This window comes from Notamacropus eugenii, chromosome 1, assembly GCF_028372415.1.
Source record: "Notamacropus eugenii isolate mMacEug1 chromosome 1, mMacEug1.pri_v2, whole genome shotgun sequence".
Classification (NCBI taxonomy): Eukaryota; Metazoa; Chordata; class Mammalia; order Diprotodontia; family Macropodidae; genus Notamacropus; species Notamacropus eugenii.
Window position 1 is genome coordinate 428,000,133 of NC_092872.1, and position 26,132 is coordinate 428,026,264.

General features: G+C 42.6%; 1 protein-coding gene across 15 annotated transcripts in view; it reads left to right on the plus strand.

The window, feature by feature from the left end:
* Positions 1–26,132, plus strand: part of SRC (SRC proto-oncogene, non-receptor tyrosine kinase) — a 150,203-nt gene that overhangs the window by 37,017 nt on the left and 87,054 nt on the right. For 3 of the 15 annotated variants that reach the window (XM_072631520.1, XM_072631522.1, XM_072631529.1), the window contains exon 1: positions 5,394–5,575. The exons of 3 other annotated variants lie outside the window; for them this stretch is intronic. The gene's annotated coding sequence lies outside the window, so the exon portion shown is untranslated. 9 more of the 15 variants (XM_072631524.1, XM_072631521.1, XM_072631525.1 and 6 more) reach the window with 5 other exon arrangements.

The window sequence follows — 26,132 nt, forward strand, 5'->3', positions numbered from 1 at the left end:
AATGAGGGAAGTGAACTCTCAGATCCCTTGCAGCTCTAAATCTATGATCTTATAAAAGGGGATAACAATGCAAGCATTACTTAACTTAGGAGGTTGTAAAAATGATTTGGGTTGAAAACACCAACAACTCAAACTTTATTTGGGAGAAGAGGGACTGGAGTGGGGAAGGTGGAAGGATGAGGGTTGGGGAGGGCCTTATAATAATAGTAGTTGGTCCAGGGTTCAGTGCATCAGTGAAATATTTTGTTGTTATCATTGTTTAGTCATTTCAGTTGTGTCTGATTCTTTGTGATCCCATTTGGGGTTTTCTTGGCAGGGATACTAGAGTGGTTTGCCATTTCCTTCTCCAACTCATTTTACAGATGAAAAACTGAGCCAGATAGGGTTAAGTGACTTGTCCAAGGTCATATTGCCAGTAAGTGTCTGAGGCCAGATTTGACTCAGAAACATAAGTCTTCCTGATTGGCACTCTATCCACTCTATCTACTCACTGTGCTACTTAGTTGGTCTGGGGTTTGAACAGCAAATTAGTGCAATATTAGTATACTTTAAATATTTTTGTTTAGTCAGATTTACTTTGAAATATAAATTTGAACATAGAGAGGCAAGAAGGTACCTTGGAAAGAGCACTGGGTTTGGAGGCAGAAGATCTGGGATCAACTCCCACTGACATTTACTACTTATGTTACCTTAGGCAAGACATTGAAACTCTCTGGGACTCCGTTTTTTTATCTGGTAAGTGAAGGGTTTGAGTTAGATGACTTTTAAGGCCAGAACCAAATCAATGATCCTGTCATTCAACAACAGTTTGTAAATGTTTGCTAGGACCAGAAAACTGTTTTGTTTCAACCCTAGGACCCAGGGGCATCTCCTGGGCTCATCTAATGCATCCCTCTACACTTGAATGAGCAGAATTAAATGGACAGACATGAATAAGGAAGGCAATCCAGGTAGAGGGAACAGTGTGAACAAAGCTTTCCATGGGAAAATGATGAGATAGCATGAAGAAAACATCAACTAGACAGATTCGACTGGAATGCAAAGTGAAGAAGAAGAGAGTGAGATAATTAGTTTATCAATAAGCATTTATTAAGTTCCTCCTATGTAGGCAGCTAGGTGGCTCGGGGGATAGAACACCAGGCCTGGAGTTAGGAAGACCTGAGTTCAGATCTGGCCTTAGACTCTGGTTGTGCGACCCTGAGCAAGTCACTTAACCCTGTTTTGCCTCAGTTTCCTCATCTGTAAAATGAGCTGGGGAAGGAAATGGAAAAATATGCAGTATCTTTGCCAAGAAAATCCCCAATGTGGTCATGAAGAGTCAGACACGACTGAAGCAATTGAACAATATGTACTAGGTACTATACTAGGTGATTGGGATGAGGACAAAAATGAAACAATATTTACCCTTAAGGAGCATACATTTTACTGAAGAGAATAATATACACAGACAAGTTAGTACAGAATATATACAAAGCCATCGGGAGGTGGGGGTGGAGGGAGAAGGAACCAGTAGTCAGGGAAGTGAAGAAGACGCTTAGATGGGTGGCTTTACCTGAGTCAAACTTTGAAAGGAGCTGGGGTTTCTAAAAGGCAGAGGTGAGGAGGCAGGGGTAGTCATAACCAGTGCAAAGGTTTGGAGACTGGAGAGGAATTGTGGGGAGAATAGAGAGTCCATGAAGGGAAGTAGTGTGTAACAAGCCTGAAAAGATAGTTTTGAGCCAAATTGTGGAGGGCTCCAAAGGCCAAACAGAGGAATTTGTATTTTATCTTGGAGGCAGTGGGGAGCCACTTCTTGAGCAGGGGAATGACATGATCATACCTGGGATTTTTGTTAGGTAGATTGGAGCCTGACTAATTTATATAAATATTTGTTATTTATAGGACATTCATTGTTCACAAATGGTCACAGGTTGTAGTTTTTACCTATCATCTTGCACACAAGTGTTTCTATTATATTAAAGAATCTTTGATACTTTGAAAGATGCTTTGTTAACCTGGATCTCAGACAGCTGTCACATTAGTTTGTTTTGGGGCCCAGACTCAAACCATAGACCTGTCAGAATCTGTCTTTGAGAACCAAGGGTCACCTTCACCCATGTGGAGGCATGAGAGAATGAAACAATCTGTTTTTTAGATTATATGTATACATATCTACAGACATATATACAGACATACTGTTCACTGATAAATAAATGTGTTAATGGAAATCAATATACAAAAATTATGTGCTCCTTCATTCAATAAACACTTATCAAGCACTGACTGTATAAGCCCCTGTGTTAGAGGTTATGGAGATATAGAGATAATATAATATAGCAACTCACACTTACATAATTTTTGTGAAGTGGTTTTTCCCCACAATAACCCCCAGAGAAATGTAGTGCAAAGATTAGTTTACTGTGTTTTACAAATAATAATAATAATAAAAGCTAGCATCTGTATATTCTAAGACTTGCAAAGTGCTTTACAAACAAGATTTCAGTTGATCCTCACAACTATTTTGGGAGGTAGGTGCTTTAACTATCCCCATTTTACCGATGAGGAAACTAAGACAGAAGTTAAGTGACTTGTCCAGGTTCACACAGCTTGTAAGTGTCTCAGGCAGAGTTTGAACTCAGGTCTTCCTGACTCTACAAGCATTTTATCCAGTTATACAAAGAAGATGAGAAAACTGATGAATAGACAGAGGTAAAATGACTTTCCCAGGGACTTAATTGCCCTTAAATCCTTGTCTCTCCAGACTCCCAAGTCCAGAGCTCTTATCATTACATTACTTTGGATCACAAAATCTCAAGAACAATATGGGATTTTACCTTGTCCTTGCCCTCAGATAGTTTACAGAGGTACAGATTTTATAAGACTCTCAATTCCAGAATGAGGAGCTGGAACTTAATTCTGTGGCTAAATTTTCATTTGAAATTCTAATTGTTAACAATTCTTCTCTGCCCCCCTTTTTTATAAACTCCAAGTTTCCATCCTGAGCTTCTCTCTCCTCCCCCACTGTAGTCTCTGCCTCACCTTTCCCACGAATGAAACTGCCTATGGATCTTTGTGCTTGGGGACCAAACAGATTTCCATGACTCAGTAAGGAGGAAGGGATGGGAATAGAGTAAGACGCACTGGATGGGACAGATCAATGAATGGATTCAGAGGTCAGTACAAAACCAGCCTTACCTAAGCTTTGTACTTTCCACAGCCAGTATAGCAATGTTTTGCACATAGTAAGAGTATAAGAAATGCTTGTTCAATGAATTAATGAAAAGAAAGCAGCCTATCTCCCCTCTTCTCCTCCAGAGAGTGCGGGGTTTGCAGGTAGGCACTCTAGCTCTATCCATTATGCTTGCCTCTTGCTACTTTCAATGAAAATGCAAAGCAGTTAATTATTGTGATTTTTTTTGCTTGGAGAGGGAAGTGTCCTTCACACTAGAAAAAGATTCAAATCATTCTCTTTCCTTTCCTGAGTTCCCTGTGATGGCTGAGTGGGAAAAACCAGGACTAGGAGCCTGATAGAGACACATTCCAGTCTTAATGTCATTTACTGTGAAACCTTAGGTAGGGGGATCTTAACCTGGATTCCATGACCTTATTTTAAAAAATATTTTGATAGTTGATTTCTTTTGTAATGGAGTTGTGACACAATGGATAGAATGCTGGGCTTGGACTCAGGAAGACTTGAGTTCTAGTGGGGTCTTAGATACTTCCTAGCCCGGCAACCTTGGGTAAGTCACTTAATTTCTCTTTGACTTAATTTCCTCAACTAAAAAATGAGGATATAATAGCACCTTTCTCAAAGGGCTGTGAGAATCGCATGAGATAATATTTGTAAAGCACTTTGCTAGGTATTATTTATCTCATGCATTAAAATATATAGTTTTTGAGAAGGGATCCATAGACTTTACCAGACTGCCCAAGGGGTCCAGGACAACGAAAAAGATTAAAAAACCTGCCTTACGGAAGGCATTTTCCTTCTCTAAGAGTCTTTTCCCTCCCCTGTAAAATGAGGATAGTATGTTCTATTTCACAGGATCAAATGTTTAAAACGGATGTAAAAACACTATAAATAAGCATAAAGGAGTATTTATATTTAGAATAATTGATACAAGTAATTTTTTTTACATAAAAATCGGTGTATATAATCAGTTTAGGGATCTCTCATCTATGACATAAACTGAAAAAGTGTGTGTAGTTGGGAGGTATGAAAGCAGCAATGATCTAAAGGTTATTTTCCTTTCTTGGAGAAGCTAGATCCCACAACCAACAGAACAGTATGTGGATCCCCACCCCCACTTCCCAGCCAGGTTTGGGGTGATTCACGGTTAAAAGAGCCGGGAATGTAAAGGCCAGGAAGGGGATAGGAATGGCTGTGCGATAAGGTGAGAACTCGAAGGAGCCATAGCCTCTGATTTGTGGGAACCAGGAGCATATAAGACGCTCAGCTGTTTTCCCCAGATGCAGCCGGCAGCCCCATCCGCAGGGAGAAGGGGGTACACCTCTTCAGCGCCCAGCTCAGAGCTCATTTTAGGCCGTGCCAGGGTGGGGGATGGAGAATGGGGGAGCTGTAAGGGTTGGGGAATGGGAGGAGGGAGGATGAGAAGAAGGGAGGGGGATTTCTTCCTCAAGCTGTTTCCGGTTTTGCTGCCATATTCCGCTAGAGTTTTTTTTTTCCTCCCCTCCCGAGAGAGGGGAGAAAGGGGAGGGGAAGGGAAGGAGGAGGTGGAGAAGGCGACGGCGAAGGGGGGCAGTGAGATACTCTTCAAACTAGAACTGGGTAGACTGGGCTTCTAGTCTCGAGGCAGACACTGGCTGGACCTCCTTTGGGCTCCATTTCGATTTCTCCTCATCCTGTTCCCTTCTCGTAGGTAGTGGGGATCGGGGCCGGCCGGCTTTCTCTCCCCTTCTCTTCGCTGCTGGGCAGGGCCTTCCAACCCTCGATCGGAATCTGCCGGGAGGAGAGCGGAGCTGCCCACACGGCCAAGCTTGCCCTGCGCTGAGGACTCGTAACCCTTCGCCAGCAGCCACAGCTAAGGGGTGGGCGGGTCCTTCGAGCCCTCATCCCCCCCCTTAATTCTCTATCCTCGTCCCTTAACCCCCCATTTCTAGCACGCTTTTACGAGCTCTCCTCCCCACTCGCGCCCCTCCATCCTCGGTTCTTCGCTGCTCCCTTCGGAGCCCTGATCCCCGCCCCTCACCCTCAGAGCTCCTATTCCTACCCTTTCGTTCCTGGCACCCTTATCCCTATTCCACACTCCCATAGCCCAGTTCCCTATCTCTAATCCCAACTACCCCTTCTCAGCCCACCTTCTCTACTAGGAGCCCCTAGAATTTCCTTCTTCCTCTCCCTCCTCTTTCCTTCTCTCCCTTCCTCTCCATTCTTCTTTCTCCTCTTTCTCCTCCTTCCCTCCCTCCCTCTCCTTCCCCTCCTTCTTTCTCCTCCCTTTCTCCCTCCCCTCTCTCCCTCGGCCGCCTTTCCTCCTCCTCTCTCCGACCGATAATTCATTCTCCCCACCGGAGCCAGCCAGTCTGGGTGTCGCGGGAGGAAGAGGAAGAGGTCCACTGTCTTTCTTGGGGAGAGAAGGTAAGAGATTCCCCCTCCCCGCCTCCTCCTTGTCTCGCTCAACCTAGGCGCGCTGTCTGGGGTATGAAGGGGGAGGGGGAGGGAGAATGTTGAGGTTAGTGTGTGTGTGTGTGTGTGTGTGTGTGTGTGTCTGTGTCTGTGTGTGTGTGTGTGTGTGCGCGCGCGTGTGTATGGGGGGGCGTTGTCCCGGAGTGTGTGTTGGGGGGGGCGTTGTCGTGTGTGTGTGTGTGTGTGTGTGTGTGTGTGTGTGTGTGTGTGTGTGTGTGTGTGTGTGTGTGTGTGTGTGTGTGTGTGTGTGATGGGGGGGGGCGTTGCCCTAACCTCGCCTTCGATGTGGCCTCGGGGAAGCAGACCCGGGCTTTGTTTCCCACCCGCCTCGGAGAACCGCCTGACATTTCCCACCGCGCCTCTCTCGCCCGGATCATTACAAGCCTCGGGAGCTGACGGGTAAATCGGGTCCTAGGGCTCTCTGGCCTTAGGGAAGGGCTTCGGGGCCCTTCCCGACGCCCTCTCGAGGGCCCTTGTGGCTCAAGCTCTGGCCAGGCTTGGCTCAGGAATTGTCAGGTCGTTGAGGTTTTTATGATTTTAGAGGAATCCGGCGGCGTTTGCCTTCTCAACGGAGAAAGGGAGCTCCAAGCATCGGAGAGAAGTGACTGACCGGCTTCTATGGAGGAACCCTTTTGTTGGGATGTGGATTTGGGGGATTGACTAAAGAATGTCAGGGATGAGCTGGATAATTGAAGACTTTCTTTAGTTCATTTATTCAAATCACTTGGGAAAACCAGGCAGGGAGAAAAAGCCCTCAGTCATATCTAGGGCAAAATATGAAATATTAATATCCCTGATGCACTAGAGTCTTCTGATCTGTTCCCCCCCTCCCCCACCCCCTTTAAATCTTCGTTTCAGAGGGTCTTTGTTTTTTAAACGCTATGGCTCGCCACAGTTGGGCTCCGTTTGTGAGCCTTCTTTCTCAGGCTCATGGGATTGGTCTTTCTTAGGACCTTGATCAGGCCACCCTCTTTGTTACCCTCCCCCGTTTTTTTTTTTTTGTCTGGGTCTTGAACTTGATCTGTTAAGGGGAATCCGTGGGAATCTTCGATCTACACAGTACTCAGGATTGAGCATTCCCCAGCCAAAGTTCTCTCCTTTGAGCTTCGTCCATTTTAAATGTTTATAAACACTGTTAGGGGAAACTAGCCTCATCCTAGATCTCAGAGTTCGAGGCTGGCCATCCAAGTTGGTAAAAGTTTTGGGTCCATTGGTTTGTATTGGGGAGATCTGCTGTTCTGGGCTGTCAGATGAGAAGCGTTTATTGTGGGGAGATGAAGTAAATGATCTGTTAGATGGGGTTGGTGGAGGTGAGACAGCCTGTTGTATGTGGGGCATGTTAAGAGCACATGTATATTCTGGTTGGGAACAATCAGGGGTGGATGGTATAGTGAAGTGAGCACTAAACTTACAACAACCAAAAAACCTGGGTGTGAGTTCCAGCTCCACCCCTTGCAACTCCCTTAACCTCTTTAAACCTCAGTTTCCTCATTTGTAAAATGGAAATTAGAAACAGTCTGACCAGGGACCTCTGAGGCTTTGATGAAGAAAGCTTTTTATCACCCATAAAGCCCTAGGTGGAGTTAAAAAAAAACACACTCTGGTTTCAGAAGATCTGAATCTGAATCCCAACTCTGTTTTCTATTATTCCTTTGACCTTGGGCAAGTGGATGAAACTATGGACCTCAGTCCCCTCATTATAATAATTAAATGATCTCTAAGATCCTGGAATCAGATATATTCAAATTCAGCCTCAGACAGATCACTTAGACTGGACTAATCTCTTAACTAACCACTGTCTGCCTCAGTTTCCTCAACTGTAAAATGGGGTTAATTATAGTACCTCACAGGGTTGTTATGAGGATCAATAACGTTTGTAAAAGTGCTTACTGGCACATAGTAGGTACCATATACTTATTCTCTTCCTCCTTCCTTCCCCTCAAGGAGCCCTTCTAGCTTTCAATGTTAGGATTAAGGTTAAAAACCCTTATTTGTTTTAGGGACAATAAAAATTCCATTTGAATATGGGATCATATCTCTTGACTTTGGGGTGGTGGGATAGATTTTCCTTGACTTCATTCCTGAAATAGTTACTTATAAATAGGCTAGCCTAGGTTATAACAATGTAATTTCAGTGGTATAGGAAATTCATTGTACCAATGCAGGTAAGCACTTTCTCTGTAACAGAGTTTCCTAAAATAATGAGAAGTAAAGTGACTTACTTGGGGTCACACAGGCATTGTGTATCAGAGACAGGACTCTAATCCAGGTCTCCCTTGCTTAGAAACCAGTTCTCTATCCCCTATACAACACTGATTCTCTGTAGGATAGATTTATTAAAGGGAGGGAAGAAAAGAATAGGGGATATATTAGAGGCATTCCAACCAGCCCTGATTGTGGGATTGGATGAGAAGGTAACTGGGAGACAAGCCCCTTTCAGCTGAGTTTGGGAGCCTGGAAGCTCTGGCTTGCCCCTGAAGTTCCATTAAGAGGCTTTATCTACTAATAGTTTTTAGAAAAAATGGGTTGGAGGGTGGTGTCATGGCAAAGGTGCTAGATTTGGAATCCTTAGAGACTGTGTTTGAATCCTGTTTCTGTCATTTATTACTTATGAATCAATGGTTCCACCACTCTGGGCCCTAGGCTGGTCAATCTGTAAAGACAAAAGTGATTGAATTTAGAATTTAGAATGCCTTTTCTGACTCTTAACTTCATGTAATGTCTGTTGGCTGGTTTTGTGAATCCTGTGGTCTGTGTTCTCAACCAAAGGTCAAGTTGCCTGAGAGAAGTGAGCCAGACAGTGGATAGAGGGCACTGGCAACTCCTCAAATAGCCCTTTTTGGGAACTGAATATATTTTGGATGCCAGCAGCTCCTGCCAGACCCACTGGGGCTCTTGCCCATTATCAGTCCCCCTTTGCTTTCTTAGTTATTTTTTCCTTTGAAGAAGGCGTAACTTGACCCATACGTTTGCACAGCACTTTATACTTTTTTTAAAAAAGTTCACATTTGTCGTCTCTCATGTGATCCTCACACTAACCCTGACAAGGGCTATTATCCCCATTTTACAGATGAAACCCAGAGAATGAAACTGACTTGTTCAGCTACTGATAAACCTGGGACTAGAATCCAGGGTTTATTTTCCCTAATCTAGTGCCCTTATCACTGTGCTATACCACATCTCTAGGCCCTTGGGCCTCCTTCTGAGCACCGACGACACTAAAAAAAAACGTATGTACCCATGTACGCACATGCATGCACCCTCACATATACACATATGTGTATATTCACATAGGATGTCTCCAAAGTCTTAGTGCATTTGAAGCTATTAAACATATATTATATATGTATGTATATACCTATCTACTTATTTATCTACAGATCTGTTTAATCTATCTAATTATCTATATATCTAGCTATCTGTCTATCTATCTATCTACCTATCTACCCATCTCTTATGAGGGAGAAGGTAATAGGTGCCTATCAGCAACTCCTGAGTAATGTGCAGTTGTAGAGAGTTTCTTGTGGCTCTGAGAAGATTAATGATTTCACCATGGTCATATAGCTTGTCTCTAGCAAAGTTTGGATTTGAACCCAAGTCTTCTTGATTCTAAGGCAAGCTCTCTACCCTATAATGCCTCCCTTTTTAGGTAGATATTTATTTAGAACTTCATAAATATCTCTTTTGATTATCCCAACAATCCTATGAGGGAAGTTCTGTTATTAACCTCATTTTGCAGGTGAGGAAACAGAGGCTTGAAAGGCTGAAGGTCTATGCTCATGGCCACACACCTGATGAGATTTGTATCTGCATCTCTTTTGACTCCTTTCCTTTCCTCCCATACCTAACACTCTGTCTACCTCCCATAGCTGGCATCATGACATACTGAAAAAAAAAAAAATGGATTTGCACTAAGACCTGGGTTTGAATCTCAGCTCTGCCATTTGCTACTAGGGCCAATTATTTACACTCCTGGGGCCTCAGTTTATTTCCCTATAAAATGAATGACTTAGAGTCTAAGTCCTTAGGGGTGGGGTGAGGAATCTGTAGCCTCAAGGCCATGTGTGGCCCTCTAGGTCCTCAAGTTCAGCACTTTGACTGAGTCTAAGTTTTACAGAATAAATTCTTTTATTAAGGGGATTTGCTGTATGACGTTTGGATTCACTCAAAGGGCTACACTCAGTAACCTAGAAAGCCACATGTGGCTTCAAGGCCACAGCTTCCCTACTCCTGATTTGGACTAAATGATTTTAAAGTTCTTTTTTAGCACTAATATTCAATAATCCTATAAGATGCCATTGTCTTAGAGAGGCCTAATACCTTCAATATTATCTCGAGAAGTCATACTGCAGAGACTGCTTGAACTTGAAGTGAGGAAGACCTGGGTTCAGATCCTTCCTGTGACACTTAGAGTGAAGTCACTTAACCTCTGAACTGTTGCTTCCAAATCTGTAGTATGGGAGTAGTAATTCATTTAGTACCTTCCTCACAAGGTGGTTGTAAGCTTTAAATAAGAAACCAATGTCAAACATTTAGCAAACCTTGATGTTCTATATATCTCAGCTATTATTAAGCGATTATTATTTGATAATAATGACTCATTTCTGTAGCACTTGCCTCACAATAGACCTATGAGGTAGGTAGCACTAAAATTATTATTCTTATTTTACATATAAGATTTTTATAGATCAAATTATATACATGTATATCTAAATGTATATGAGTATACATATGTATATATACGTCATATATATATACATACGTATCCATCTGGGGTTTTCTTGGCAAAGATATTGGAGTGGTTTAGGTTTACCGTTTCCTTCTCCAGCTCATTTTACTGATGAGGAAACTGAGGCAAACAGGGTTAAGTGACAGGTTCACACACACATGTCTGAAGCCAAATTGGAACTCAGGAAGGTGAGTCTTCCTGATGCCATGCCTGGAACTCTATCTACTGTGCCAACTAGGTGACCTGCGAAGTTTAAAATTTTATATAGATATGAAGATGATGATGATGAAGAAACTGAAGCTCAGAGAGGGCAGGTAATTAGCTCAGCTGATAAAGGTCAGGCCCCAGTTTGTGCACATATCCAGTGACTCTGGGATTAGCAACCTTTCTTTCCCACTGCATGAGAGTGTGAGCTGTGCTTGGTGTTAGGATTCAAAGGTATCATAAGCTGCCTTACTCCCAAGGAACTGATACTTGGATGGAGGGTGGAATGGGGTGGTGAGGAGAGTCAGCGTAGTGTAGTGAAAAGGCCACTGGTGTTGGAGTCAGAGGACCTGGGTTCAGGTCCTGTCTCTGCTATCCATGTGTGATGGTGGGCAAAAACCTGTTTCTGGGTTTTAATTTCCTTATTTGTTATTGTTGTTAAATGGTTTCAGTCACGTCCACCTCTTCATGACCCCATTTGAGGCCTAGATAAGCTTTTATCCAGTTTTGATATTTTATAAGGTTTTAAGTAAAAACAGGAGTTTGGGGAGGAGAGATCATTTCCATTAGGAGTTGTGGGTGGGGCTGTAAAGGAAGGCTTCATAGGATAGGATGCCACCTGACCTGGGCTTTGAAAACAGCTGGAGTGGGATGTGGTGAGAGGGAGTTGTTGGTGGGCAGAGGGAGCTGTCTTCAAAGACAGGGAGAGTGGAAAGGGTAGGATGAGAAAAAAAGATACTGATAAGGAATCAATATGATGATTAATCTAGATTAAGTTGTTAGGTTTAAAAAATGTTTTCCTCACAATGATGATTCAGACAGAGGCCAGGGAATGTTACTCAGGTGCCTACTACGTGCAGAGCGCTGTGTGTCTGACTCATGCACTTTGCCCCTCTCCAGTGCCCTTCCCCTTTTTCTCTGACTCTCCAAAGTATAAAAAGCCTCCAAGGCTCATCTCAGATCTCACATCCTCTGAAAGGCCTTCCTGACCCACCCTACTTCACACAGAATCTCCCTGCTCTTCTATGCATGCCTCCAGCACTGACCCCTTCCTTTAATGACTTACTATAGATGGCGTTGCCTTTTTATCTAACTGTTCAGTGTTCTTGAATTTCCCTCAAGTAGACCTGAAGCTCCTTGAAGTTCATCCCACTGGGCCCTTGCAGTGCCCTGTGCTGAGCAGGTGCCTGGAAAGCATCTGTTCCATAGTTGTTTCACCTGTGGTAGATACTTATTACATGTTTGTTGGATTGAACTGAAATATGTGTCATGTAATTCTTTAAGACTCTAAGCTGCAGAGAAACCACCAACCTGTCCTGGTAGAGAGTTTCTTCACCTGGGATTTCCTCATACCAATAAGGTCACAGGACCAGCCTCTATCCCTTTTCTCTTCCATGTCACCTAGTAGTCTGTGGCTGCTCTATGATTTCTTTGGTGATAACAATTATAAGAATGATGATGTGATGATAAGAGAGGCTCCTATGTCTCTGACCCTTTAGGGTTTTACGGATTGCTTTCTTCATGACAGCCCTAAGGAGGTCTTGCAAATTGTGTCATCCCCATTTTATAGATGAGGAAACAGGTTTAGAGAGGAGGGGGGACTTGTCTAATCCATAAGTGTTCAGAATCCCAGCTCACACACAGGACCAAAGTGGTTTATGAGGAAGGGAAGTTTCAGAGCTATGTATAGGGGTCTCTGGGGAAGGGGATGGACCCGGTGCTAATCAGCCACTTGGCACTTTATAATCTTGGAGAGGTACCTAGATTCACAGAGAGATTAAATGACTTATCACAGCAGATACATATCAAAGATGGGACTTGAACTCAGGTTTTTCTGATTCTGAGGTGAGCACTCTGTGCACTGCCTATTTGGACATTCTAACTAGCTGAAGTACCTCTCTTGGCTCTGGCAGACAGCACCTTATTCCATCTTTGTACTTTTAAGGCACAGAATAGTATAAACACTTAAAAAAATGCTTGCTCAGCTGAATTAAATCAAGCTGAATGAGGTTTTTGAGCCCAGTGATTTTCCCATCATACCACATTGCTTCCTATTTTGAGTTTTCTGTTTCCTGTGCCTTAGTTTCTCTTTGGCAGTGACACTAAATGTCTTGCTGCCTTGCCTTTTAAAATGTTATTTCATGGGGAAGGATGAGTGGGCTCACAGCTGCATGCAGGGTTTTCCCAGCTTCAGTGCCTGGGTTTGCTTGGGCCTGACAAGTGAGGCATTTGACAGGGCGGGTTAGAAATCATACCCATCAAGTGTGGGGAGGGAAAGAAAATGATTTGTGCTTCTTGTATGGTTTGACCTAAAATTCACTTTTTTTGAATGCTTTTATTTGTGATCTTTAGCTTTTCTTTTTCTTTCCCCCAAGTTCCATTAAATTTCCACATCTCCTTGCTGTAACAGATTGCTCAGTTTCTTCCTGGCTCACATGCTTTTTGTCTTACACTGGGTCTATCTCCAACTCCTCCCCCACCGTCATCCCCTTCCCCTCTCTGACTACTCCACACTGCATCCAATACTTCCTTTTAAGGAGGGTTTGATATGGGCTATAGATATGGGAGATGGAAAGGGCAATGGTGGGTTTTGAGAGTCCTGGATTCTAGTAGCTCTGCTCCCACGTTACCCTCCTAACCCTAGAATCCTGGTTTCTAAGATTGTTTCAGTTTTGTACATCTGTATTCCAAGATCCCTTTCAGCCCTGAGCACAGTCTATATTCCAAGGTTCCTCCTCAGCACTGATATCCCATTTTCTATGATCTTTTCCTGCTTTAGCAATTTGTGTTCTAAATTCTCTTCCAGTTCTGACATTCTGTGTTCTAAGATCTCTTTCAATGTTAACATTCTATGTTCTAAAGTTCTTTCTAGCTTTAACATTCTGTATTCTCTAAGGTGTTTTCCCATCTTGATAATCTGTGTTCTTTGTCCTTAGAATCCTTCCATTTCTGCCATTCTAGGATTCTAGGCTGTCCTGTTCCAAAAGGGCAGTTCTGTTTTTGTCTCTTGCTTGGGTGGTGAGTCCAAGCAGCAATAAACCATGGAAGGGCCGGACAGCTTTCCAAAGGCCCATTGGAGAGAAGTACTAAATTGAGTCCCTCTCTTCCTGTGCAGCTCTATAGAGCTCTTTTAAAAAGGCCACTTCTAAAAATTGCTGCTTTTTGGCACCATTTGGGGGAAATTTGCCGGCTAACTAAAGCTACATTGTTTCCTGCACTGTCTGTAAAATCACTTGTTCCTTTATCTTTGAGTACAATTTCCCACATGACATCACTTCCCCACATTACATCTGACTTTTTTTTTTTTACTTTTTTTCCCTCTCTTCCCCCTCCCTGTCCCCATCTCTATTGGAAAGTTTATTGCTGTTTCTAGCCAGGATGGTGTGTCCTGGGCCCCAGGACAGAGAACTGTCTGATTCCTTTCCAGGCCTGGGCAGCATTTCCTTCTACATATTGCTTGTTGTCTGTCCTAGGTCGAAAACTCCTATGGGCCTCATCTTCTTTGACTTCCTGAGTACAGGGCCTGTCTAACCACACAGACTTAGTGCTCTCAGGACAGCAAAATCTCATCAATTTAGACTCTAACAATTGAGGAGAAGACAGAGGTGGGACAATAGCTTTTCTTTGCTTTATCTTAAAAAAAAAAAGTGTTTACTAAGCAATTGATAAACTAGATTATAAGTATAATGATTAACCTAACCCATTTAAGAGGATAGGAGCCCAGAATATCAGATCTGGAAGGAAACTTTGAACATATAATGTGGGAGCTGGAAGGAACCTTAGAGAACATGGAACAAATAATGGAGGGAACAGGAAGGGAATTTAGAACATAGAATAAAGAATGTTAGAGCCATGAGGAACTTGAGAACATAGACTGTTAGGACATCCTAACTAGTTCTGGTGGATCTGTTAGTTCTAGTAGATAGCAAACTACTTGAGGCAGGGACTGTGTCTTTTCAATTTTGTAGCTGTCCTCAGTGCCAAGAATTGTTCCTTATATATAACAGATATTTAATAAGTGTTTGTTGAATTGATTTTATTGCTACAGAATGTCAGAGCTACAAGGAACCTTAGAATATGGAAGGGACCTTGAAATATGCCCTAGTACAGACTTCCATTTTACAGAGGAGCAAACTGAGATCTCAAGAGAAATGACTTGTTTAGTAAGATTGGTGACTCTGGGGGCAGAATTCAATGCAATAGGGGTGGGAGGGAGTGCAGAGAGACTTGTGCTCATATCCTCTCATTGAATTCTGAATTCTAGCCTTTGGGGCCATATGGGGTGAGTGTAATAATCATAAGAAAAAAGAATCTCCAACTTGGAGTTGCACCCACCCCCAGCAGCACAGGATAGCAGAAAAGTGCTGGCCTGGGAGTTTTTACATTGTTTCCCTTCTTTAGACTCAGTTTTCTTCTTTGTCATTCAAAGTGGTTGGAGCAGTTGATTTTTATGTTCTTTGTCAGCTCTGAGATCCTTGTTGTTGTTCAGTCATTTCAGTTCGTTACCCTATTTGGGATTTTCTTGGCAAAGATGCAGGAGTGGTTTGCCATCTCCTTCTCCAGCTCATTGTACAGATGAGGAAACAGAGGCAGACAGGGTTAGGTGACTTACCCAGGGTCACACAGCTAGTAAGTATCTCAGACCAGATTTAAACTCAGGAGGATGAGGCTTCCTGACTCCAGGCCTAGCACTCTCTACTATGCCACCTAACTGTCCTCTGAGAACCTATCTTCCTTTATTCTTAACAACCAGCAGTGCTTGGGGGGAGGTGGGGAAAAGCACTGTTATGTGAACTCTGTCACTAAGCAACTCATCCAGTCAATCTTAGTATATTTGGGCCCCACACAAATGGATTCCAGATTTCTCTTTAACTGAATGCAGCAATATACTGTTCAATCCATAGTACCAAATGAAGGAAAGGCCTCTCAGGAAGAAATTCACCTTGGTGAATTGCTTATTCTCCAGATTTCTCACAATATACTTAGACCTCTGTAACACGGTTAGAGGAGGTTCCTTCTGATTTAGTTAAAGGTCTTTAATGTTGTTGTTGGGTAGCTAAGTGGCACAGTGGCTGGATCTCCTGGTCCGTAGCCAGAAAGACATGAGTTCAAATCTGGCTTCAGATATTTACTATAGCTGTGTGACCTGGGCAAGTCACTTAATCCTGTTTGCCTCAGTTTCCTCATCTGTAAAATGAATTGGAGAAGGAATTGGCAAACTACTCCAGTATCCTTGCCAAGAAAATCCCAAATGAGGTCACAGAAGTGGACATAACTGAACAATAACAACCATAACACTAAAAATACATACATACATATGTGTGTGTATGATACATACAATTTCACTAAAACTTTTTAAAGAAAATGCAATTTTATTGGTTCAGGCATATTTATTAACTCTAATTATTAGAGTTAGAGGACCTGCTTAAATGGAAAGAATTTGTTACTGGCCACAAACAGCCAATGGAAGGAATCTTATCTACTAGCCCTGTCTCTACCACTGACTCATAAGTGGCAAATCACTTGGGCAAATCACTTCTCTCAACTCATCAGTTTCCTCATCTTTAAAGTAGAGATTTAGTGATTTTTGTCCCTAGCCATCTACTAGGAGATGCTGTAGAGATAAAATATAACACTCAGTGTGACAGCACTTAAATCTAAAAATTTTATTGATAAATTCTGTTTCAAGATATCATAAAAACTCCCAAGTGAATTTTCTACAATGTACAATATAAAAAACTAATATAAAAGTGTGATTACAATTGATAATACATACATGCTTTAGTATTCTCTTTGTTAAAAGAAAGAATAGTCTATGATTTACAGATTTTTACCAGCGTCATCATAGCATTGTAGATTGAGAGCTGAAAAGACCCCTGATATCCTAGGTCAAGGCTTCTTAACCTTTTTGGTTTCCTCATCCCCTTTGCCATTCTACTGATGCTGTGGACACCTTCTCACAATGTTTTTAAATACGTTAAATGAAGTACATCAAATCACAAGAGAAATCAAAATTGTATTGAAATATAGTTATCAGTTTTTTTTAAAAGTTCATCAACCCCAGATTTTTCCCTAATCTAGTCAAACCCTTTCATTATTCAGATAAGGAAAAAATGATCCATAAATGTTAAGTGAATTACATCATGAAGGTGTCAAATGGCAGACTTAGGATTTGAATTGAAGTTCTCTTATGTCATTTCATTTCATAGATTTTTGAGCAGGAAAGGGACCTTAGATGTCTACTCCATCATTTTGTAGGTGAGGAAACAGGTTCATCAGAATTAAATGACTTACCCAAGGTCACGTAGGTAGTATGTAGCTGAGTCTAGATTCAAAGCTAGGTCCTCTGAATTGATAGCCTGCTTTCTTTCCTTTATACCACAATGTTTCTAAGCTCCTTTTGAGCTTGGAAACACTGTGGCATTGTTGCTATTTAGAACTAGCTTCATTTACATAATTGCAGTAGTTGTATATATTGCTCTTTTGGTCCTGCTTTGTTCACTCTGCTCTGACAGCACTCTGAAATAAACGTGCTATGTCACTGTAAGTTGTTGTTATATCTTCATAGTTCAGAAAGCCGGTCTTTGTGTCGTTGCCACAGCAGCTTTGTGTATTGGAAAAAACACTGTACGTTCTTGAACAATCTGGGTTCAAATCTTCCCTCTGACTGTGATTTACTAACTGTGAGAAGATGGGCAGGTAATAATCTCTTGGATCCTCAGTTTCATCTTCTGTAAAATAAGGATAATAGTACTGATATTATGTTCTTCATAGGATTGTTGTGAGCCTCGAGTGAAATCACCTTCATAAAGTACTTTGCCAGTCTTAAAATGCTATACAAATGTCAATTCTTATTAGCTGTAGCTCTGCCATTGCCCTAACCTTGAGAACCCAGCTCAAAGTCTCCCTCTCTCAGGAAGCCTTCCCCAGCAATCAGACAAGGTGAGACCTGGATCATTGTTCCTGCTCTGCTAATGACTGTGTGACCTTGGGTCAGTTATTTTCTTTCTCTGGACCTCAGTTTTCTTTTGTGTAAAGTGAGAGATTTGGACTTGATGAGCTCCAAGGACACTTCCAGTCCTAATACTTTGTGTTCCAAGGTCCCCCTTTTGCTCCCAAATCCTATGTTCTAAACTCCCTTACAGCTTGAAATTTCTGAGATCTTTTCTAATTCCAACTTACCGTGTTTCAAGTACACTTGCATCTCTGATATTCTCTGTTCCAAGTTTGCTTCCAGCTCTGAGATTCTGTGTTCTCTTCTAGCTTTTGACATTCTGTGGCTGGTTCTATAATTTGGTCTTTAATTCATTATCACAGCATGGGCTGTATTAGCTTAGTGCATTATAAAAATCTGTTGTTGGAATGGAAATCCCCTGGTGACATGACAAGCATCCAGAAGTATTGCCTTCTGAATTGGTGCCTAAATGGAATGTATCCCCAGTTGTTTATTTTTATAGCTCAAATGAATCTCTTTTTTATTCTCCAGAATTTCACTGGCCAGCTCCACTTGAATTCTCTATTATTAGGGAAAAGAATTGCCCAGGTTCTTTAGTGATCGGAGGTTTTTAATACCTGCTCTGTTGTAGAAGTTTTGAAGCTTCTGATGGCTGATTTCTTTCCTTTGACTTATTGCTGCCTCCCTGCTATCAGATGGATCAGGGCCAGCCAGAAGTGGAGCTAGATGCTTTGGCTTCAATTTTCATTTCTTGGCTGGGGCAGGGCATTCCCACACTGTGTATGGTGAAGCACACCCAGGGGTTGGCAGCTGATGGCTTGGGGACCAAAGATGGCAGGCAGGAGGGTTTTCTGGGGGTGTTGGCCTGATGTTGTCATCATCCACTCCCACCCCCTGGCCTCTGCTGTTTGCAAGAGTTGATACCCACAGTTATCTTCTTATAATTGACTTGGTGGGATGGGTGTGGGGGGTTGTGGGGGGTGTGGTCCCTGCTGATTTGACACAGTCCTTTTCAAATCTTGCCAAATCAGTCACTAGATGTCAGAGCTGAAGCACACCTCTATCTTTAGTTGAGCTAGCCATCCCCTTCATTTTACGGAAGAGGAACATGAGGCCCAGACCAAGATCACATGGAAAATTAGTGGCCCCCTGTCCACAGGATCCAGTCATTCTGACTCTACACCTGTCCCCGGTTCTTTCCTCTCTACCGTGGTGAATTCTGATGTGGATTTAGGTAGTGATCATCAGTTGCCAGGTACCACATTAGATTCATTTCAAGTCCTAGGGGCTAGGATGCTCTCCTCCAACAAAAGCCTTTCTTAACAGCTTGTTGTATACCTGGCCTTGTATTGTGTAGTTTATAAGAGAAGCAGAGGACATGGTGCCTGCTCTTAAAAATCTTACCATGTCATTGGGGAGATGGGATTGATGTACTTCAAACAACCTGAAAATAGCACAAGACAGTTTATCATCAAAGCCTTGATTGTGTGATGCAGGCAGATGGATCTGGAAGAGCTCAGAGGAGGGAGAGAAGTTACAGTGAGCTGGCACATCAGGAGAAGGCATCTTGGAGGACATGAGATTTGAGGTGGGCCTTCCAGGATGGGTGTTCCAGTAAGGCCAGAGGTCAGGGGTTTTGACTTGGTGTTACTAGCAAGGAGAAGTAACCTCATGGATCTCCCCTCATGCAATATTCATTTTCTTCTTAGATTCCTGGTAACAGATGAATCTGTCAGGTTGGCATGAAGTGGCCTGGTCCCATAGTAGCCTGATGGATTAGTATCTAAGTTTGTTCTTGGAAATAGCAGCATCCCCTCATTAGCTCTGTGAAGCTATTGTTTTATTCTGTGTCGCTGTTTACCTTCCCCAGAGTTTAATTGGGCCCTATACTTCATGGACCAATCTTGTCCAGCTCTACCTAGCAGAGAGCTGAGCTGAGCTGTGCTAATGATCATCTCATAGATTTGGGCCACCTGCTTTTGCATGTTGGTATGTATATATGTAGAGTGGACAGAACATTGGATTTAGTGGAAGGGATCCCAGTCTCAAGGTTCACTTCTGATCCTTAATTAGCTAAATATCTAGGCCAGCCCCTTAATTTCCCTGAGCCTTAGGGTTCTTCTTGTTAGATAGGTGATTGGGAGGGAAATACTTTTTGAACCCCAGCAGGCTATAGACATTGGAATCAGGATGACAAATTTAGAGTTAGAAAGAACTATCTAGATGAGAAAATGAAGGCCCAGGAAGTGATGTGCTCAAGTTCATGTAATAGTAAGTGGTAGAGTTCATGTTCAAACCCAGATCCTCTGAAACCAACTTTGACATCCTTTCTGCTGGGCCCTGAGGCTCTATAATCAAACCCAGTTTTTCTTCTTAGCTCCATTTTCTGGATGCTGAGTGAGACTCAAGACTTACTTGTTCAGAAGCTAGCTTATTTTGGCCCCACATAGTCAGCATGGTAAAATAATGACAAATACAGTGTTTTATGGTCATAATAATAACAATCCCATTTCTGTAGATTCTATATTTTATCTCATTTGAGTCTTACATTAGCCCTATGAGGTATCTAGAAGAGGTATTAGGCTTGTTCTTTTTGGCCCCAAACACATGTAGAGTGGATGTCAGGAAAAGTTGGCACAGTAGAGAGAATGTTGGACTCTCCAACTGAGGAAGACCTGAATTCAAATCCCATTTCAGACACTTAGTGGGTGACCCTAAGTTTAAGTCATTTAGCTTCTCAGCCTCACCTTCCTCATCTATAAAATGAGGCTAATAATACCTCCCTCATAGGATTGTTATGAGGATCAAATGAAATAACTGACATGTACCATGCTTTACAAACCTTAAAACATCATCAAGAGAATCGTTATTATCATTAGAGCTGTCCAGAAGTGGAATGGTGGGAGGGTCCCTCTCCTTGAAGATCTTTAATCAGAGGTTGGATGATTATCTGCTAGTTATGTTATAATGAAGGTGCCTTTTATATATATGTTGGACTAGACGGCTGCCAAAGTCCTTTCCAACTCTAAAGTTCCACGATTTTCTAATGCAGGTTGTTATTATTCCTGTTTTACTGATGAGAAAACTGAGACTAAGAAGAAAAATGACTCTCCCAGAGTCACACAGCTAATTAGTGTCAGTATTAATTCTTAAGGATTCTACTACTAGGACCCTTAGAACCTTTTGATTTGAAGTCCAGTGCCCCTTTCCTTTTGTCAGGTTGCCTTTGAAGACCCCACTTTCTCCTTCTAGTAGCCTCCCTCTGGACCCATAAGTGTACTAGGTCCTCTCCATATCTTCTCTGTATCTCATGCCCATACAGTTCTGCTTTTATTAAGTTGTGATCATAGAACTTCAAAATGTCACACTTATAAGAGACCACAGAGGTCTAGTTCAAAGGTTCTTAACCTCAGTCTGTTAACTTGGTTTTTTTACTGTTACTGTTTTTTAATATTGATAACTATATATTTTAGTATAATTGGTTTCCTTTGTAATCCTATGTATTTTATTTTATACATTTAAGAGCATTACCCTGAGGTAGAGTCCATAGGTTTCATTAGACTACCAAGGGGGTCCAGAATGCAAAAAAAGTTAAGAACCTTTCATCTTTTTACAGGTGAGGAAAGTGAGATTCAGGGAAGAAAAGTGATTTCCCTGAAATCATAGTGCCTAGTTATTGTCAACGAAGGAACCCAAACCCATATCATCTCACTCCATGACCCTACACCATCCTGTCTTTCTGCTGCCAGAGATGAAAATCCACTTGGTAAAATTATTTTCATGAAAGACATTAGTTAGCTTATCAGTTGCTAACCTTGGAAAAGCTGCAGAAGATTCTTCAGGAGAGGAAAACACCTGTTCTCCAGCCTCCAGTCATATGTAAAAGGGCCAGGATCAGAACATGTGTTTTTTGTTTATTCCTACACTAAAGATGAACCAGGTAGCTGATCAGCAGCTCTTTCTGATTCTATGCTCATGTGCGCTCTCTCTCTCTCTCTCTCTCTCTCTCTTCCCCCCCTTTCTCTCTCTCCCTCTCACTCCCCCTCCTTCCTTTCCTCCCTCCCTGCCTTCCTCTCTCTTCCTCCTCCTCTCCCTTTCCCTCTTCCTCTTCCTTCCCTTCCCCCTTCAATCCCTAATTCTCTGGGAGGAGAATTAGCAGGAAGCAAGGGATTTAAAACTGAGAGGGTCTTTAGGGAAACTGAGAGACAGGTTGTGCCTTGCCCAAGTCATGCCAAGATTTAATTCAAAGGGAAAAAGGTTCATTTCATAATCTCTTTGCCTGTAGTCGGGGATTTTGAAACTGGGAATCATGTTCCAGGCTTTATCACCAGGGCTTACCTTACTCCTTTGCCTGTGGCAGTAAATTAGCAGGCAATAATTAAGCTGGGCAGTACTGATCAGGTTTATGAAGATCATAAGTTTAGAATTGATGTCTAGCCCTTATTTTATAAATGAGGAAATTGGGGATGAGGAAGGTGAAATGATTTGCCCTGGGTCCCACAGGTAGTATCAGAGGCAGGATTTGAATACTGGCCCTGTAGTTCCAGAGCCTGTGATCTTCCCATAGTGCTATACTGCCTACCCGAGTGTTGGCAGGTGAGCTTCTTCTGTCTTGGTTCAGAATTTCTGAAGTTTCTACATATTCCCATTTGACTTATTAAATTGTTATGTTTAAGGACCCAAGTTTTGGGTCTTACTGTGGGGTGATGGAGCCAGTATGTTAAGGCCCTGAAAACTATAGGAACTGTGGATACTTGGAGTCCCAGTGGAACAGTGTCAAAAGTGGGGCAAGAGCTAAGTGGCCACTGAATACAGGATCATGGGACCTTGGAGGTGATCTTAGAACACAGAATGTCGGAGCTGGGAAGGGCTTGAAACCATAGAACCTTAGAGCCAGAAGGGATCTTAGATATAAATGAATCCAACCTTCTTGTTTTACATGTGATGCCCACAGAAGGGTAGTGACTTGTAGAGTGTCACTCACTGACTTAATGACAGAGTCTGGAATAGAAGAACCCAGGTCTCCTGAGTTCCAGTGACTCTTTCTTACTACCCCATGATTCTTCCCTTTTTGCCTTCTTTTCTGGAGGGACTGAAAAAAATCCCTCTGCCTTTCTGTGAACTTGCTTCAAAGGGCTATGAATGGATAAACCATCCCCATCTTTGACCTAAACCTTCTCACCGAAACAACTCAGGCAATCCATTTTATCCCTGATTTCTTCCACAGAAATGATAGACATATACAACAGTGTCCATAAAAGGTGCTTTGTTAGTTGTAAAGTGCTTCCCACGGGGGAGATATGGGGATGATGATTGTTCCTTCCATTCTGATGACATACAGACCATCCCACTTCCCTTTCTCTCTTCCTGGCAGTGCTCTAAAGGGACCATGCACCCTGAGGGTGCCCTCACTGTGGGCATGAGGACCTGGGTTCTTCTGTCTCTTAGGGCTGGAGTGTCTGCAGTTGGACAGCTGGTCTACACCACATCTTTGAATTTTAGGGACCCTGCCTTGTCTCATTGAGATGAGCCCCAACAGACCTCCAAGAAGGGCTGTATACAGCTCAGCCCAGCCCTGCTGGGGGAGGTCTCATTATCAGTTGCAGACTAGCCTCTCTACTTCTTTCCTTTTCACTCTTCCCATTAGACTTATCCCTTGAGCTTGAAACAAATTGGTGAGGAGGTTTCAGAGTGGAATACAGGAAGATCAAAGAATCAGAAGATGCTAAGGGACCTTGGGGAGCATCTGTATTCTCTCATTATGTAGAGAAGGAAACTGAGATAGGCTTAGGGAAGTTATTTATTCAGGGTCACATATCTAGGCAATGGCAGAACTGGAATTTTACCCGTCCTTCCTCAAACTCCAAGTCTAGTGCAGATGGGCCAGGCTCTGAAATCAGAGAACTTGGGTTTAAATCCTCCGTGCTTGACCTTGAACAAGTTACCTTGGACAAGTTAACCTCTCTGGGCTTCTACCTCCTCACCTGTAAAATGAGGGGGTTAGACTGACTTGATGGTCTTTAGAGGTCCTTCTGGCTCGAGATCTAGGACCCTCTGAGTAAATGCTGCATAGAGAAAAGATGATCAGGCTGACACCTGTGAGATCTGTGTAATAGGCTCATTGATTGAGAATTAGGAGGGATCTCAGGAGTCATCCAGCCTAATCCTTTCATTTTACAGGTGGTGACACTGAGGCCCAGAGCCATTCAGTGACTTGTTTGGTAAATCGTGTAAGCTGTTCAGGTGTTACTCTTATTTTAACAGTCAGTGAAAGTGAAACTGGAAGAGAGAGCAAGTGATGCGCCCAAAACTAATCAGGGGCTAGTCTGGTGGAATGACTTTTAGACTTGGGGTTGTAAGTGACTGGGTGGTCTCTAAGTTCTCTAAAAGCTTGTGAAGCCCTTCTTCTCTAGGATGCCAGGATGGTAGAATGGTACAGTGGAGAGAATCGTGGCCTGGGAGTCAGGAGATGTTCGTTCTGGCTCAGGCCACTGCCTTACCATGTTACCATGAGTAAGTCACTTTCTGCAGCTTTCTCTTCTGTACAATGATGGGACTAGATGCAGGAGGTTTCTTTTTTTTTTTTCCTTGTTTTTTTTTATTATTTTTTAATGTTTAACAATCACTGCCATACAATTGAGATTTTATCCCTCTCACACCTACCCCCCACCACCCCCCTCCCTCCCCATGACTGCATACAATTCTGTATAGGTTCTACATATACTTTCCTATTGAGTACATTTTCACCATAGTCATGCTATGTAGTCAGACTAAAACAAATGGAAGAAACCATATAACAAATCAAAACATGATACACAAAAACATACACATACACAAACATGATCTCCTACATTCTGCGAATGACTTCCATATTTCTTTCTCTGAGTGTGGAAGGCATTTTGCCTTAGAGAACCACCATTGGGATTTTTTTTTTTTAAGAAGTTCTTGCGTTATTACGAAATTCCAAGTCTACCAGAAAAAACTCTCGCACACTGTGGTTGTTGCTGTGCACAAAGTTCTCCTGGTTCTGCTCCTTTCACTCAGCATCAGGTCATATAAGTCCTTCCAGGCCTCTCTGAAGTCTTCTTGTTCATCATTTCTTATGGCACAATAGTACTCCATTACATTAATATACCATAATTTATTCAGCCATTCCCCAATTGATGGACATCCCCTTGACTTCCAGTTTTTGGCAACTACAAAGAGTGCTGCTATAAATATTTTTGTACATGTGGGACCCTTTCCCATTTTTATGATCTCTTGGGGATACAGTCCTAGTAGCGATATTGCTGGGTCAAAGGGTATGCACATTTTTGTAGCCCTTTGGGCATAGTTCCAAATTGCTCTCCAGAATGGTTGGATGCGTTCGCAGCTCCACCAACAATGAATTAGTGTTCCAACTCTCCCACATCCTCTCCAGCATTTATCATTTTCTTGTTCTGTCATGTTTGCCAATCTTATAGGTGTGATGTGATACCTCAGAATTGTTTTGATTTGCTAGATGCAGGAGATTTCTTAGGGAATTGTATGGTTTTCTTTCTGGATGGGCACAGAAAACTGCTCTTTGCTTGGAGTTTTCTCCCTCTACATGTCACCTGTTCTTCTAATCATTTGAAAAATCTCCAGCCCAAGGTGGAGGGGCAGGGCAGCACATTGGGGCAACATCAAATGGACTGGTATGGGGAAAGAGCCCTGGATTTGGAGCCCAAAAACCTAGCTTTGAATCCTGGCTCTGTCACCTTTGTTACTTTGGATAAGTTATTTCTCCTCTCTAGGTCTCACTTTTCTGTTAAAATAAGGGTGTTAGATTAGAATTCTGGGATTCTTAATATGCAGTCTGTGAGTTTGTTGATTAAACATATTGATAACTATCTCAGTGTCATTTATTTCTATTGTAATCCTATGTATTTTATTTTAAACATTTAGAACGTTATTCTGAGAAGGGATCCTTAGACTTCCCTAGGCTACCAGAGGGGTCCATGACAAAAAAACAGTTTCAGAACTCTTGGACTAGATGATCCATAAGGATCTTTCTAACTCTAAGCTCCTCTGAGGTTGTGTTGCTCACACTGCCCGTTCTGGGCTCCCTACCCTGGCTTTGCTGGGGAAGACAGGTGTCATAAGAGAGGAGGGAGGCCGAGTGTGCCAGCCAGAAGTGATGGAGTAGGGGGAGAATGCTGATGTCCTCGGCTGGGGAGGAGGTGAACCAGGAGGAAAAGCCTTACTCAGACTTTGATGGGGGAGTTGAGAGGGAAACTCTAGGGAATAGGGACCCACAGTAGGCTCTTTTCCCAAAGTGGTCCAGAGCTAATACCACTTGTATACTACCTCCTTCCACTTTCAGAGCTCAGCTTAATTAGACTTTGCCCTTGATTGCCAGGAGAAGGATTGCCGAGATAAGGGAGTACCCTGGGACAGAAGGGCAGGAGGACTCCCTCAGAAGTAGATTAGGCTTGCCAGTTGTCACCAGATGTGCCTGGCTGCCCTACAGTGAGTGCTGTTCCTGGCCTGCCTACCCCAACCAGGGTATCTCATTTCCTCTCCTCCAAATTCATTCAACTCAACAAACATTTATAAAACAAATATTTGTAAGTATTCACTATATGCAGAGCCCTTGGTAG